General features: G+C 42.2%; 1 protein-coding gene across 2 annotated transcripts in view; it reads left to right on the top strand.

Annotated features, from left to right (window-relative positions):
* Nucleotides 1–15,997, top strand: part of Camk1d (calcium/calmodulin dependent protein kinase ID) — a 425,174-nt gene that overhangs the window by 115,285 nt on the left and 293,892 nt on the right. The window lies entirely within an intron of this gene.

The raw sequence follows: 15,997 nt of genomic DNA, 5'->3' as shown, positions 1-15,997 counted from the left end.
TTCCTTTGGACATCTTAAAGGGAAATACCTAAGACAATGATTATGTTGCTTTGCTTTGACTCCAGCACCTTTTCCTTACATGACATGCCATCTATTTAAGGATTTGTCTGTTTCCCAATTGAATTTAGATAGCCAATACTTAGGTATGATTTTAGCTGTGGGTATGCTAAGGTATAGATTGTGCATGATTTCTCTTAGGTCATACCTGAAATCTACACTACTTTCTTGACTTCTAATTTATTGCTTTTTTAACATTCATATCAAACTTAGTGATTTACAATCTAGCTGATTAATGGGATGGATTTAAGAAGAATGGAAGAAGGATGAGTTAAATAAGGGTTCACTAGGCAGTTCTGCATTTTATCTTTTCATCCATCTCAGTATTTAGAGGCTGAACTGATGAAGTTGTTTATGGTGAGCAGTAACTTTGGCTAAGACATGGATGGATAGATGGATGAATGGATGGATGGATGGATGATTCTAGGTCTTATTTCTCTGCCAGAAGCCTACACTTCTTTTCTTATTCTGATAAGAACTGTGCGGCCTTATCTTTGCTGCCCACAATCCATATCCACATGCATATTTTATGATTTTCTTACCTTCTAGTAGCTTTTGAAAAAGGGAAAAAAGAAAAAGGAAAGACATGCCAGCACTGAAAACAGAAATAAACACTTTCATGTAGCTAGCTCTGGGCATTGGGATTGATTTTTCTCCCAAACCCAGATCCCTCACAGGGAGACTGGTTGTCTGAGAAGTGACTCTCTGGGGGTTTATGATAGGATTTGGTTGGAAAAACACAGAGGAGGGTGATTTCTCCCTTTGCTTCAATGAATGGTCTTCAAAGAGGATTTTCACTTTGGAGGAGAATGTCACAAGCAGGACACGGACCATCTTGCTGGTAAATTTTGGAAAAAGTTTTATGGTGGATTAATGGGAGTTAGCAGTCTCATTGCCTAACAACATGTTTCTTCTAGAAGCTTGGAGTGTGCAACACTGTATTTCCTGAACCTCACCACATTCTCTGGACAGACTTATACTGACTGAGGTCTGTGAGGAAAAGAAATGATTGGAAGAGTAATTCCTCATGGATTGCTTAGTGAGACCCTATAACGCCAGACTGCTCAGAGAGGCAGGGGCCTTGGGCTTTATGGAGAACTTGGAGGGTAAGAAATCTACCTGACTTCTTTCTTGATTCACTCCGAAACGGTCCATCTGCAGGTTTTGCAGGGCTGGGCTCACCTTTCCTCAGACTAGACTGAGGCCAGAGGCTGACGAGATGCAGTGTTGGTCTGCCTGTCTGCTCAGGCAGTGCCCGGCCACCAGCACTGCATGCCCTGTCCTATGGGCCTATAGCTTTTATTGCTGAGATAAGCCACCTTTCTAGTGCTGGAACATTTATGGAAACATAGATATATATAGGTTATAGACCAAAAGGCTCACCCTATGCTTTGTGACATTGGGTAATTCACTTAACCTTTCTGGGCCTCTGTTTAGATAGGATTATTTTCTAAATCATCTTGGGCACTCTGCCAATTTGTCATCTCATTGATCTTTCTTTTAGAGAAAACCATGTATGGATTTTCTTGAGAGGAGCTTACCATTTAAGTGCAGAGCCACATTCTGCACTTCTTTACTTTGTTGATTAGAAATGAGATTATCAAGTTCTCTGGGTAGTCCAAAAAAGAAGAAATGGTATATTTGAAATTCCTGCTGTGTACACATGTTCACATTGGCCTCAGTAATGCCCCATAAGGTTCTTTTGTGGTTGTCTGAATTTTACCGATCAAGCAATGGAAGCTCCCGGAGGCAGCTCAGCGAGGACCTCTGCCCTGATCACACACATATCTGGATCAAGACTCCTACACACCTGACTCACAACCCCACATCCTTCCCTGGGCTCTGTTAGCCAGGGATACAGCTCAGTGGCACAGGGCTGCCTGGCACGTGGGAGGTCTTAAGTTCGATTTTTGGTTCCAATAAAACAAACGGTTCAAACCCATTGTGCTCACAAAGTGGTGAAGCAGAGCACAGGGAGGGTAGAAGTGGGGTATCCCTGCCCATGTGGGAAGCAGTGATGCCATTCCTTATTTACATGTGATTTTTTTCCCCTATAAAGAGTGCTGTGGGGGCAGAATGACTCATTTTCTAAATTTTTTTGATCCCCACCTTCTACACATTGGCTCCCATCCTGAGCGCTGTGGTGATTCAGAGTCTGCTTCTTGCTTATAGCAATCACAAGTGCCGGGGGCTGTTACATGTGGTCTGAGCTGGGCTGCCTGGGGACAGGAAGTTCCTGTGCCCATGGCATTGCTGCGCCCTCTGCCTTTTTGCCTCGGCTGTGTTCATTCATGTGCTTGTGCATCCCGGGTGTTCACGTGGTGTCTGTTGTGTGCATGGCTCTGCACCAGGTGCTGGGAGGAAATTAGAAGGAGGAAAGTACCCAGACTCTGTTATCCAGGAGCAATGGTTTATTTATCCCAGATATTCTCACCTGGGAGTGTCTTCCCCATTTGACAACATCTGGAGGCATTTAGGGAGTGGTGTGTGTGTGTGTGTGTGTGTGTGTGTGTGCGTGCGCGCATGTGTGTAGCATGTGTGTGGTATGGGCAGGGAATGAGGATGCTGCTAAATATATCAGAGTTCATAAGATGAGCCTTCTGCCCCCCTATGTTACCCAACCTAGTGTCAACAGTTGAACAACCCTGGTGTGTCCCAAGGGTACACTATTGCTTGAAAGGCATCTGATGTTATACACATGGTCTGGCAGTTGCCAAGGTGAGCAATGCCAGTGATTATGGTGGGGGCCCCTAGCAGGCAAGTTCATGGATGACCAGAGCTTCCCAGAGCCCCAGCAGAGATGGCTGGGACTGGAAGGGCCCGGAGGCATTGTAGGATCTTGCATGAAAGAGGGGCACAGACTGGGTGGCTGAAGCTTGGGGTTGGGAGTGAGTGTTGGGGAAGAAGAGTGCTGATGAAGCCCGGCCAAGGGACACTGGGCTGGTGCATGGTGGAGAGAGGAGCCCAGACTGACTGAAGGGAACTGGGTGCTGTGGGCTCCTGGCAGAGGAGGGCCGGATGGCAGTGTTTCGGGAAGGCCTGTCAACATGAGACTGACTGGGGAAAGAGGAGCTGAAGAAAGGAGACTCAGCCAGGTGAAGGACCATAGTGCTGTCCCGGGGGAAGTCACGTGCAAGTGCAGCGGGAAAGCCGGGCACTGCTCTGCTTCTTAGTTTACCTGTGTGTAAATTGGGTACAAAGAGATAAAGCATCTTGCTGTCTTAGCTGTGGTAGAGGTGGGTCTGAGGAACCTTTGCTGAGGAGAGTTTTGTGAGACTGTCTTCCATCTTCTCACCAGACACCAAAGGTGGGTGCTGTCATCACCTCTGCTACAGAAGAGGAAGTGAAAGTCTAAGGTCCAGACCAGGAAGTAGCAGAGCCAGACCTTAATCTGGGAATTTGATGACAGGACATTGCTCTTAAGCCATAGAAGTTCATATTCTCGGTATGAGGCTGGCTATGGGCAGGGAGAGTAGCTGCAGTCCCGTGGGCACAGAGGGGCAGGGTGTGGAGGTGCTGGCTGAAGCTTGCAGTTCTGCAGGGCACCGAGATCCTGGGAGGGCTGCTCCGTGGCCATTCTTCTTCTTTACTCTTTGGAGTCCATTTTTACTACAAGGGAAAACTGGTTTTGCCCGCCTACTATGTCTTTCATAACTTTATCACGTGCGTTTTCTCCCTTGGCACAGACTTACTCGGTTTTGCACTGTTGCCCATTCTGTGTGTCAGTGTGTATGTGTGGGTAAGTATATGTACATGTGTGTGATATGTATGCTTATGTGCAGATATATATGCACAGAGGTGCCCATTTATATGTGTGGATGCATGCATGTGCACACACTTGCACCTGCCCTTGTGTGCTGCTAGGGCTGCGGGAGGAGTGCTTCTTTCTTTCCATGCCTCCTGCAGCCAGGGCCCTGTGCATAATGTATTTAAATACATTCAATGAGATGCGTGAACCAGAAACAAACTCCCAAGATCTGGGTTTACAGCTGAGTAGCAGGTCCTCTGTTGGCATGTGTCATAGCCGTCTGGCAGCCTGGGCTACTTTTAACAAGAGAGGAGAGACTGAGTGAAGAGAGGAGGCCAGGAAGGAGGGAAGAAGGAGAGAAACAGCATGGGGGAGGGAGGGGTGTGAGCAGTTGAGTGGGCTGGTGGGATATGGGTGGGAACATTTCTAAGTAGAGTTTTAATCAAGAGGCAGAAATTTACTTAGCTTGGGTGACTCCATCCCTCAGGAATTGGTGCATGTGGGTTTCTTAATAAAAATAGTTTTCCACCTTTTCGTTTACTGTTGGGCCAGCCTTGCAGAATGAGGTTGCTGGCCTCTGCCGAACAGAGCACTGTATGGAAGATCATGTTAGAATATTTTCCCTGGAATTCTGCTTTGTGGTAGTGCTAAAGTTACATTCCAAGTTGTTAGGCTGGAGATAGGATAGGGAGACTTACCCAAGGAGTCAAAAAGTTCTGGTCTGAGGATATCCTGCTAGGTGTGAAACATGAAACTGCATAGGGCTTCCTCTTTTGGGTGCTCTCTGGTCTGTCTTTCTGGTAGACATGTTAATGTAAAACATTAACAAAGGACTCAGGTGCTTGTACTACTCAATCTTCTCTAGATAAATTGCCAATACTATCATATTGATGTACCTTAATAATCCCCTCTCACCATATGTATATTCTCAAAAGCACAAATGCTTCCCAAAGTTCTATCCATCATTCCATTCATCAATCCATCTTCTATTTATTTATTGTGGGCAGTTGCTCCATAATCATGTGAGTGAGTGCCCACAATAAATAAATAGACTTACAGGGTCTGGAATCTGCAGGCTGTGGGGACCAGGAGAAGCGGTGGTATCTGGTTCAGACCGATCCAAGGCCTGAGAACTGGGGAAGTAGGACAGGGATGACATACTTCAGTTGTGTCTGGATCCATAACTACTGGCACAATGGCTGCTAGGTAAATCCTGGAGTCTTGAGACCCAAGAACCAGAAGCACTGCTGTCTCAGGGAAGAAGACCAATGACCTATATCAAGAAGAGAGCAAGTTCATTGTCTCTTCCTCCATCTTTGTGTTTTCTCTGACCCTCGTGGATTGGATGACACTTGCCAATATTGATGAGGGGAAATCTTTTTTACTTATGCGTCAGTGTTAATTTTAATCTCTTCTGGAAACATCCTCCTGCTCACACCGAGAAAGAGTGCTATACTAGCTCTGGGTATCCCTTAGCACAGTCAAGTTGAGCAAAATTAACCAGCATGGTGCCCGGCATAGAAAGGCTGGATTTGAGATCCACTGGGCGTGGTCCAGAGGCCACTTATTGTCTGTGGTTTTAGCTTCCTGATGTTGTGACAAGATAGCTGAGAAAACAACTTAAAGGAGAACAGATTGATTTTTCTCATGGCTTTAGAAGTTTCAGTCTGTGATCTGCTGGCTGCACTGCTTTAGGCCTGTGGCAGGGTGGAAATTCTCTGTGGAAGCTGCTTGTCTCATGGTGCTTCTTGGGAAGGAGAGAGAGCAAGAGCATGTGAATGCCAGTGAATAGCCAGGAAGAGGCTGGGGACAAGATAGAGCCCCCAAGGTCACAGCATCATGACCCAATGTCTTCAACTCAGTCCCATCTTTAAGTCTCCATGACCTCCCAAGGATGCTATCAAATTAAAAATCCATTAGTGGGTAATTCCACTGATAAAGCTGGTTCCCTCATGACCCCACTCATCTTCCAAAAGCCCCACCTCTGAGCATTGTTGCTTTGGAGACCAAGCCTTTACCACATGAGACTTTAGGGGACATTTCATATCCAAACTATTGCACTTGATTTTGACACCTCCCAGGAGTGTTCTCTCTGATTAACCTCCATGGTTTGAAGTGCAGAGCCTTGGGTTTCTTGACACTTGGCTCCAATTTCTTGTCTCTCTTTTTCAGGCAGGGCAAGCACTAGAAGAATGTTCACTGATCACAGCAGTGCAGCACACCTAAGCACAAGTTGTCAGCTCTTCCTCCTTCTGACAGCAGGACAGTCACCCACCATCACTATGTTGTTCATTGGTGTTTGGCATTTCCTCTGCTGTATTTCTGTTTATTTCCAGAGTGCTTTGAAATCACCATTAGTCTTGTCAGGTCCTGATGAGTACAGAGGTGGTGACAGTGGAAGTCTTAGCACATAGAGGTGGTGTATGGGTGTACTGGAGCTGAAGGACACCTAATGGCAAGGTTGGTCATGTAAATAGGTTCCTTAGGACAGAACAACATGTAACATCCAAGATTGTTCAAAACTGTATTTGCCTGTGGGTGAAAGAACCTGTGGACCTCATTTCTCTCTAGTGTGCCAAGGAAATGAAATGGTTCTTAAAAAACTATTAGCAATAATTTAGATATCCTTAGGCTTGCTCCTGACCTTGAGGCCAGTACAACAGTAGTACAGGAAGCTTCTCAGAGATGGTCTGAATCTCCCCAGTGTTATCAGAAGCCTTGCAACTTCTGGATCAGGGCTAGTCTCCTCTTTTCCTTGCTTGAGCCATCCAGCCAGCCTTTTCCTGGGGCCACAGAATAAGTTTAAATTGCATTCATCACAAACAGCATCTGTCCTTTCTGGCTTATTTGACACAGTTGCATAACAAATAGAATAAATAATAGTGGAAGCAAATGGGCCAAGAGGGTCTGATTTAAGAGAATTTAATTATCTTAAGTATGACAAAGTCATGTTTCTGCTTTGTGGTCTTATCTATGGTTGGTCCTTATTAAGGCGAAAACTCCATGCTCCAGCATGGACGGGACACCAACGAAGCAGAGCAAAGAAGGGCTGGTCCCAGGGAGCCAGTGATTTAGCAGCGTCTTCTGTTCCAGCCCTGCATACTGATTTTCTCCAAAGAAAGGGAACTTCAGAATTTATTGTTTTGTATGAGAGTAATAGATAAGAGGAAAGGGAAACCTAGGTGGATTTCTGGGTTTCATACATTGGAAGTGTGCAGAGGGCAATTCACCTCTTAAGCCTTCATTTTATTTTATTTAATTTTTAAAAATTTTATTTTAAAAATAAAAATAAAAGCAAAAACAAATAGAAACAAAGACAGAAACAGGGTAATGTAAAACAATACATCTGTTACAGATTTTCAAAACAAGAAAAACAAATTATATTACCTACTTTTATTGTCAAATTTGTTGCTCATATTAGCCGATATAATTATGCAAGGTTGGAAAAATAATTGAATATTAATGATTGCTTTCAATAAACTTTACTTTTTTATTGTCTTTCTCACTTTAAAAAATTATTTTAAAAACAGTATAATAGTAATTGATAAGACATTAGGAATGGTGCACATTTAGAAGGACAAGATGAGAGGTATCCAATCGTGGGTTTTGTATTACATATTGCTGTCCTTGATGTAGTTGCTTAGAATGCAGATGTAAGCATACAAAATTAGTTGAAGTGAAAATTCTAAACACTAACTGCTATTTTAAAAAAAGGATGGAAATTATTATTACAATCATCTCAGCAATCCTGTACATATACTTATATGATTTTCTCCCTTCCTTTTTTCTTGTCTTTTCTCCTTTCCCTCATTTTCATTGCTTAATCCTTATGTTCAGTTTCTTTCCACTTTACTATATATATTATGCGTTTTAGGTTTTTTATTTTATTTTATTTCCTTTTAGGTTTTTTAATGAGCAGAATATATTTATTGGGGGAAAGAAATCTCCTGTCCAAGAGAAAGACAGGAAGGGAACCCTGAGTGAGTTGTCCCCCTATACCTTTCAGGTTTTATTTATTTTTTTCAGATTTTTACATGAGGGAAGCAATACAAGGTTTACACATGTGGGTCTGATTTACTTCACTTATGAGTATAGCCTCGAGTTACATCCACTTTACCTATAAAGGCCTCAAGTTTGTCTTTCTTTATAGTTGAGTAATATTCCATTGTTAAGATTTTATTTTAAAAGTCTGTATAATGGGTGTATTATGCCTAGATAGCTTACTTCCTGGGGTTGATAGTGAATGATAGGGTGCTTTAAAATTCTCTTACACACTATCAGTAGTGAATGGAAGGATCCAAATGGTAGTCTATTTTTGCCCTGTCCTCAGGTTCTTCATACTGAGCCACATCCCCAACTGTTTATATTTATTTTGAGGCAGTTTCACTAAGTTACAAGGCTGGGTTTGAACTCATGATCTTCCTGCTTCAGGCTCCCAGAGTGCTGGGCTTACAATCCAGTCTCCTCTTTCATGTCCATTCTGCCTTTTAGTACCATGGAACACTGAGGCAGGGCCCTGTTTACTTTTGATTACCTTGTATCCAGTAAATGTTTTTGAAATTAATGAAAGAGAACAAGAAAATGGTCTTTTAATAGTCCCCATGTGAAAAGGAGAACTGGGGACATTTTTCAAATTAACTGTACTTATAGAGGATGTGATTTATGATTTATTGGTTTGTTTGTTAGGTTGCTAGTGCTGCATTAAAAATATTAAGTGTAGGTGAGGATGAATTTCTGAAGTTTTGAAAACTTTGCAGGTACTGTTTGAACACACCTCCCTGGTTTGCAATCTGAAATTTTCTTGCAGTCCTGTTGTCTCTTGATTCTTCATTTTTTTGACAGAGAGTGTAAAATATATCCTTTAGGCTGAAAAATGCAGCAGACTAACACAAAGAAGCTAAGAAAGCCCTTGAAGTCTGGGCCAGTGAAAATCAGCTTCCCAGATAGTGTCACTCCTGTTCGTCTGGTACAGGTCATTGCTTTGAGGATCTGTGCTCGGCCGTGGGGTGGCACTCAGTCATCGAAGTGGCCTAGCAATAGCAGGAGCTCTTTTTCTACTTCTAACTTCTGTTAAGGAGACATGGGAAGGCTTGAGGTCAACCACATCATGTTGTGCCTGATCGGGCCCTTGACTTAAGGCCGCCAATAAAGTCAGCAAATACTATTGTTACTTTGCCAGGAGTGACAGAAGGCAAGTAGGTGATGTGGCCAGTTGATTTAGGCCCAGCAGCTGCTTCACTTTGTGTAGAACTGGGCCACATGGCATGCTGAAGAAAGGAGACTTTCTAAAATTTTCAAAGGCACTGTGGTTGGGCTAATGGCTCACTAACATTTCTGCTTCTAAAAAACCACTGAACAGGTCCCTCTGTTCCTGCTGCTTACCTCCTGCCAAGCCCTTGCTTCAATTCCTGATTCTTTTACTTTTCTCATATGGATTGCCTGCTGCAGTTCCTGCATCATTCGGTGTGATTAATTTTTTTTGGGGGACTCTCTAGTGGTGGCTCATTTTGACTCCTTGTTCCTGGGGATGTAGGTAGCTATTAGGTCTTCTCCTCGCCCATCCCAAAACTTCAACCTACTATCCAGGCCAAACAATTCTCAGACATGGCACTCACCTAGGGAGATTGCAAAATGCATCTCAGTCTTTTACCCCCTGATCTCATTCATTAGGCCTGCACTTGGGTGGAGGCGGCATTTAACAAGCACCGTAAGGTGTTTGGAGAAACAGTTCTAGTAGGATAATTCCTTAGTTCAAATCTCCAACTAGCTGCCTGTTTCCAGTGTAAAGCTCTTATTTCTAGCTTTGCTATGTATTTCTTTGGTACCTCAGACTAATCCTTCCACAAGCAAACATGCCATTATTAACATTACTAGCTAAAAGTGGAAACAGCTCAGGTTGCAACTACTTAACTGGCTGGGTATTTTCCCCTAAAGAGTAACTGGAGAAATAATTTGTGCTTGATTTTGATGTGTAACTTAGGCATAGTTTTCAGTGTGTTGGCTTTTGTCCTGTTCCTATTAACTGTGGATGATTAGTAGTCTGAAATATTTTGAAAGATGCATCAGTATGTCCTTCATTGTCACTGAAGTAAAAGATTGATGAATCCTCTCTGCTCATCTTGGTGGCTGAGGAGGGAGTTGGGGAAAGGAGAGAGAAGAGAGAACAGAGAGAAGAGAGTATATGGGCTGGTAGCCATTTCCAAACCTGTCTTATGATGTTGCTTAATCATTTCCTGTTACCCACCACAAAAACACTCCTTCCCTGATAAATATTTTTGAGAATTGAATGTACTTTTCACTACCATGGTGAGTTAGTCAGCTTTCTGTCATTATAACAAAAGGCCTCTGACAATTAATTGAGAGAAGGTTTATTTTGGCTCACAGTTTTGGCAGGTTCAGTACATGGTTGGCTGGCTCTGTTGCAAGGCATGGTAGAGCAGGTCTGCTTATCTCATGACTAGGAAGTAAAAGAGGAAGAGGAAGGTTCTGGGATCCTATTGCCCCTTTTGGGAGCCCAGTGACTTAAGAACTTTCCACTAGGTATCCTTCCTAAAATCTCCATCGTTCTCAACTCTGGGACTATCTTTACCCTTGGCTGATTTTCTGAATCCAAATGCTAGTGTATGGCTGCACACAAGTAGAATTGGACTGTTTACCAAAGAGACTCATGGTCCTGCAGACACCAGGGGACCCCTCAGAAAGGTAGCACTTTTCAAGTCACCAATAATGCAGGTTTTCATTCTGGCCATCCCTGAATGAATCATAGGAGTGGCTTCTGCAGAAGACAGTAGGAATGGGAAAGTGTAAGCTAGGCTTTTTCTGGATTCCTGTGCATTTATTCTGTAGGGAATAACAGTGCAAATGTATGCAGATGAATGCAGACCTGCAGTCCTGACAAGCCTTGAAAAGCCTTAATTCAGCACTTTGTGTACAACAAGTCCCTGCCCTGAGGTAAGAAATGGAGACCGATCGGGGTGGGCATGGACTTCGCAGTTAGGGTCTGCCAAGCCTCTGCTTTTGGAGCAGGATGGTTTGAGCCCCCCCCCCCCCACACCGCTTTCCATCCCTTTAGCATTTAAACATTGTGTAGAATTTCAATTTGCTTTTGGTGATCTGCTCTGTTGTAAGTAAGCCTGAGTTTTCCTTCACTGGCATCCACTTACTTCTCAGTTAGTCTGCTATAGGTGGTGGGCAGTCTGGGTTGTTTCGTTTTTCAATTTGGGTTTTGTAACTGGGACTCTCCCTGTACTTCCTTGCTCTTTATGGACTGTCACTCAAGTGCTATGTTCAGCTCCATTACAATTTATCTAGCAGGAATAGAGGCTAGAGGCTTTCAAAGATAGCTGCCAGTTAGAAGCATCTGGAAAAACTTTTACTAAAATATTTACTGGGCCCTATCCCAATCCAGTTAGATCAGAATATCTGGGTAATGGCCAGATATTAGTGTTTTATTTAAATCAACCTTTTAGGTGATTAACAGTATGAAGAACCTGAGGGTAATCAAGGCAGATCTGTGTTCCTTGATGCCTGTAGAGGCTTTTTAAAAAAATCACATTTTCGTGAGACTGTTTGCACATCTCTGTAGACAGTGGGGAGGACATGTCCAACTTACAAGTGTGGAGACCTCTGGCTCAACAAGCTGTGTAAGTTCACATAACATGTGTTTTGTTTCCACTTCTTCATCCATGGAGTGGATATAGCGATCCCTATCTGGCATTCCTCATAGGCTGTTGGATAGGTGAGGATGAAGTTCCATGTGTATGAAAAAGGAAACTGGAAAACAAAACTAAGCACTGTGTGGAAGGAAGCTTGGACACACCCTGGCATACTTAGGTGCAGTGGACTCACTACATTGTCACCAACTGAGGGCTTACCATGTGCACACAGATGAATCCTGGTGTGTCGATTCATCAAAATAGTGTTGAAACCCTTTCCAAAGGAGATGCACAGAGGCACAGATCTGGATACTTTTGTGAGTCATTTGGAAGAAATCAAAGCACAAGGAGATATTGTCTCAGCTGCCTTTGCTTTTAGACTATCATGGAATCTCCATTACTAGTGAGACCCATTTTCTTGCATTCATCCATGCAGAGACTCGGGTCCAGGGCCGGGGATGGTACTAGATATATCATGTCTTTCTCTTTGAAGATAAGGGCTCATACTCTTGGGAGGAGGCTCTGGTGCTATTCTGCTGGTTTGTTTACCCCTTAATAGGTGACTTTTACCTTGGAAGTGGGTGTGCTGTGGTGAGCAGCCATCTGTGTGTTTTGCTCAAAGGAGGAGAACCAGTTGTGCTCATAAAAGCTTGCCTGAACTCAAAGGGGCATTTTTTCACTTTCCAGGGAAAAAAGTTTCCTGGTGCAGGTGAACCCAGCATGTTCCAAGTACACAAGGGGAAAAATAAGCACACCCTGCAGCTAATGTTGACATTTCCCAGGGCAGCGAGACCAGACAGGCACTTGGTTTATCCTCGCCTCTCATTTTCTTTTCCTGGACAGAACTGCTGGTGCACACCTGAGAAGACACAGCAGGGATTGTGTTGCCTTCTTGTTGTGAGGTTCCAGAGCATGGGCTGGCTGCCCAGACCAATCCTAGATGGGGGAATGCTGATAGAGACTCACCTTGCTCACCTTTCCGAAAGCACTTGTTTCTGGCTGCAGCTATTTATTGTTTGGTCTTCTGTTTTTCTGCTTCTGACTTCCTAACAGTCTCTGCAGTGTTAGTAAAACAGGTGTGATACTGTGAGCTGGGCGAGGTCACAGCCCCTGGGCTCATGCTACCTTGGGGAAGGCATTGCAGCAGGCTTTTGAATTCTGGCACAAATTTTGTGGTCCTGGACAAATGAAACAGCATCTATGAATGCATGGGCATTCCTTTTCCCGGTGCTAGTCCTCTAGCTGAATAGGGCCTGTGGTGTGGAGTAGGCCTACCCAGTAGGGCCTGGGAAATACTGAATTATTGTTCCTCATTTCTACTGCTGAGGAGTTGAGCCTAGGGCCTTCGCTGAGCTTCCTTAGTAGCCCTTTTATTTTAGTTTTGAGACAGGGTTTTCTAAGGCACTGAGTCACCCGGGCTGAACTTGAATCTTCAGTCTTCTTGTCTTAGCCTCCCAGCATGCTGGTGGTATTACAGGTGTGTACCTCACACCCAGCTACAATGTTGAGTAGCTTAAAGGTAGGGGCCTGGGACTTCTGCATGAGAAGTGCTTGATCAGGCTGGGTGGAGTATCTCACTAGAGATACTTCCCTAGTGTGTGCAAGATCCTGGCTTCCATCCTGGCACTGTCAAAAAGAAAAGAAAAGGGATTCATAATCTTTGCTGGATTGATGATGTGTTATTCTAAATTTAGAGTGGACTGAGAACTCCAAGCAGGAAGGCTTTGATGACGGATGTGGCTGTAGCTCCACATTTGCCTTCTGGGTTTGCATTAAACATTTGTGAATCTCCTACTCTGCCTGACCACAGTGGTGGGCTATGCTTGGTATTAATAGAATTATAAATGATGCCTTCTTCATATAGGCATTTGTCACCATGCTTTCCTCCAAAGAATAGTTTCCCTGATCTATTCTAAAGAGGTGATAACTAATGGGTCTGAGAGTGCTTCTCAGCTGGACAACAGTATGGAAATGTTAAGGTTTATTAATACTAATATGAATAACAGTTAGCTCCAGGTCTATCATTAGCTACTTTCACTGTGAGACAGGGGATTCTCTGACACTTTGTGGATTGTTAACACAAGAATAATCTCCCCCACATATATTGCTTATATTTGGTATGTTACTTATTATGTAAATTTGGTAACACTTTAGGGCTCCCTTGGGCCACCCTGAAGGTTTCCATCAAGCAAACCAAGATTTATTAGGTAGCCCCAAGCACTGTGTGGCTTCACTGATAAATGATGTGACTGTGTCCGTTCTGCTGTAGAACAAATGCCAACTGTTGCCCTGGGGCCTTGTGTTAATTTCCATAATTATACAGTTAGGAAGGAACATCACTTTCTTTTGTAAAACTTGTTTTAAAAATTTTTTAAAAGAATACAAAATAGTTTTAAAACAGAAAAATTATGAATGGAACAATTTCACTAAACAAAATTATATAAACTTCACACTATTTGTTGTATTGCAGTGTTGTCCTCAAAATAGTTGCCTTTATTACCAGATATATGCATGAAAATTGGAAGAAATAAAAAAGAAAAAATATAAAAAAGTAAGAAGAGAGAAGGAAGAAGAATTCAAAAAAAGAAGACAAAACAAATTAAGCATTATCTGCTCCTTTCCATAGACCAGCAGAAATGCACAGTACAGTTGTTCAAACCATCCTGCTTCCATACATACACATATGTCTCTTTCTCCACTCCCTCTCCTGTCCTTCTCCTCAACTCAGTAATTCCTTCCTTTTATTTAGCTATAAAAAGGATAAATTACTTCCTTTTTACAGATAAATGGGAGTTACTGTTCAGGAGTCCCATAGGAAGTGATGGGTGAGCAGGACTTGAGCTTCTAGGTCTGTGCTGCCTCAGACTCTGTTTTTGTTATTGTTTTGTTTTGGTGGAACTGGGGATTGAACTCAGGCCCTTGTGCTTGCCAGGGAAGCACTTACTCCACTGAGCCATCTCCCCAGACCCCTTCAGACTCTGTTTTTAATGAGTATATTTAGTAATAGTGCACTGGATTCTCTGGTCTGGATCTTACAAAGAGCTCTTGAAGCACATGGAAAGAAGTCATATTCTTTTTTTTTAAGAGAACTAAAAAAAATTAAAGGTGGTACAGAATTTCAGAACAAGATGATAGGAAGTCAGGAATGATGGTTATATTGCATAGTGTTATATTCAAAGTAATTGTTCACATTACAGATACAAACATGCAAAATTGGCAAAAATGTAAAAAAATTAAGTATTAACTGTTCCTTTTATTAAACTGTTCATATAATTAGTAGTTCAATTATCTTAGCTATTTTGTGTGTATGTGTGTACATATACACAAGTTGTCACCCCCTTCTTCTTTCTTTTCTCCTTTTCTTCATCCCAGTTTTTTCCTTTTGAACAGTTTCTTTACCTTTCACAATATTTTTTGGATTTTGTTTACTCTTTCAGTTTCTTACACTTACGGAGACAATGCAATGTTTACACATGTGATTCTGATTTACTTCACTTATGAGTATGGTCTCTAGTTGCATCCATTTACCTATAAAACCCTCAAGTTTATCTTTCTTTATAGCTGAGTAATATTCCATTGTATAAAAATACCACATCTTTTTTATCCATTCCTCAGTTGATGGGCATTTTCCTACTCAATGAGAAATGCCTAGTCCATAGTTAATACCATGTATTTATCTGTGAATATTTATAGCCCCTCTTTTTTTGTAAAAAAAAATCCATTTAAGTTTATACATAGTAAAAAGAAAATCTCTCTGTGAGTTTGGACACATCCATAGACTCCTATAACCACATTAAGGTTTAGTAACTTTCTATAAACCCTCAGGACTCCCTTGTGTAACCCCTCAGGAGTCCCTAACTCTTTCCAGCCTTTCTCTATAGTTTTTGATTGTTAGAGTGTAATATAAATGGATTCATATTCAGAATGCAGTTGAGCTTGGCTTCTTTCTCTTAACATAATGCATTTGAGTTTCACCATGTTGCTGCCAGTCTATTGCTTTTTATTGCTTAGCAGAATGCCATTGTATGAAGGCCAGCAGTTTGTTTAACCATTCACCACTTGAAGGGCTTTTGGGTTGTTTCCAGTTTCTATGTGAACATATATTTTCATTTATCTTGGGCAAATACCTAGGAATGGGATTATAGATGCCATGTAAGTATATATTTAACCTTATTGGAAGCTGCAAAGTTGTTTTCCAAAGCATCTGTATCATTTTATGATCCTACCAGAACAGCATACAATGGTTCTAGTTGTTCTGTATTCTTGTTAATACTTGCCATTGTCAGTTTTTAAAAATTAGCCATATTAATAGTCATACAGAGGTATCTTACTGTGGTTTTGAGTTTAGCTCCCTAAGAACTAGTGAGGTAGGCTATCATTTCATTGGCTTGTTTTGGCCATCTACATATCTTTGATACAGTGCTTATTCAAATCGTTTACCCATGTTTAAGAAGTAGGTTTTTCTTATTGTGGATTTTTAAAGTTCTTTATTTTACGGATGCCAATTTGTACAAAAATGTGTTAGTATATAGATCAG

This window comes from Octodon degus, unplaced genomic scaffold, assembly GCF_000260255.1.
Source record: "Octodon degus isolate 3935 unplaced genomic scaffold, OctDeg1.0 scaffold00324, whole genome shotgun sequence".
Classification (NCBI taxonomy): domain Eukaryota; kingdom Metazoa; phylum Chordata; class Mammalia; order Rodentia; family Octodontidae; genus Octodon; species Octodon degus.
This window is presented reverse-complemented; position numbering and strand designations above follow the sequence as displayed.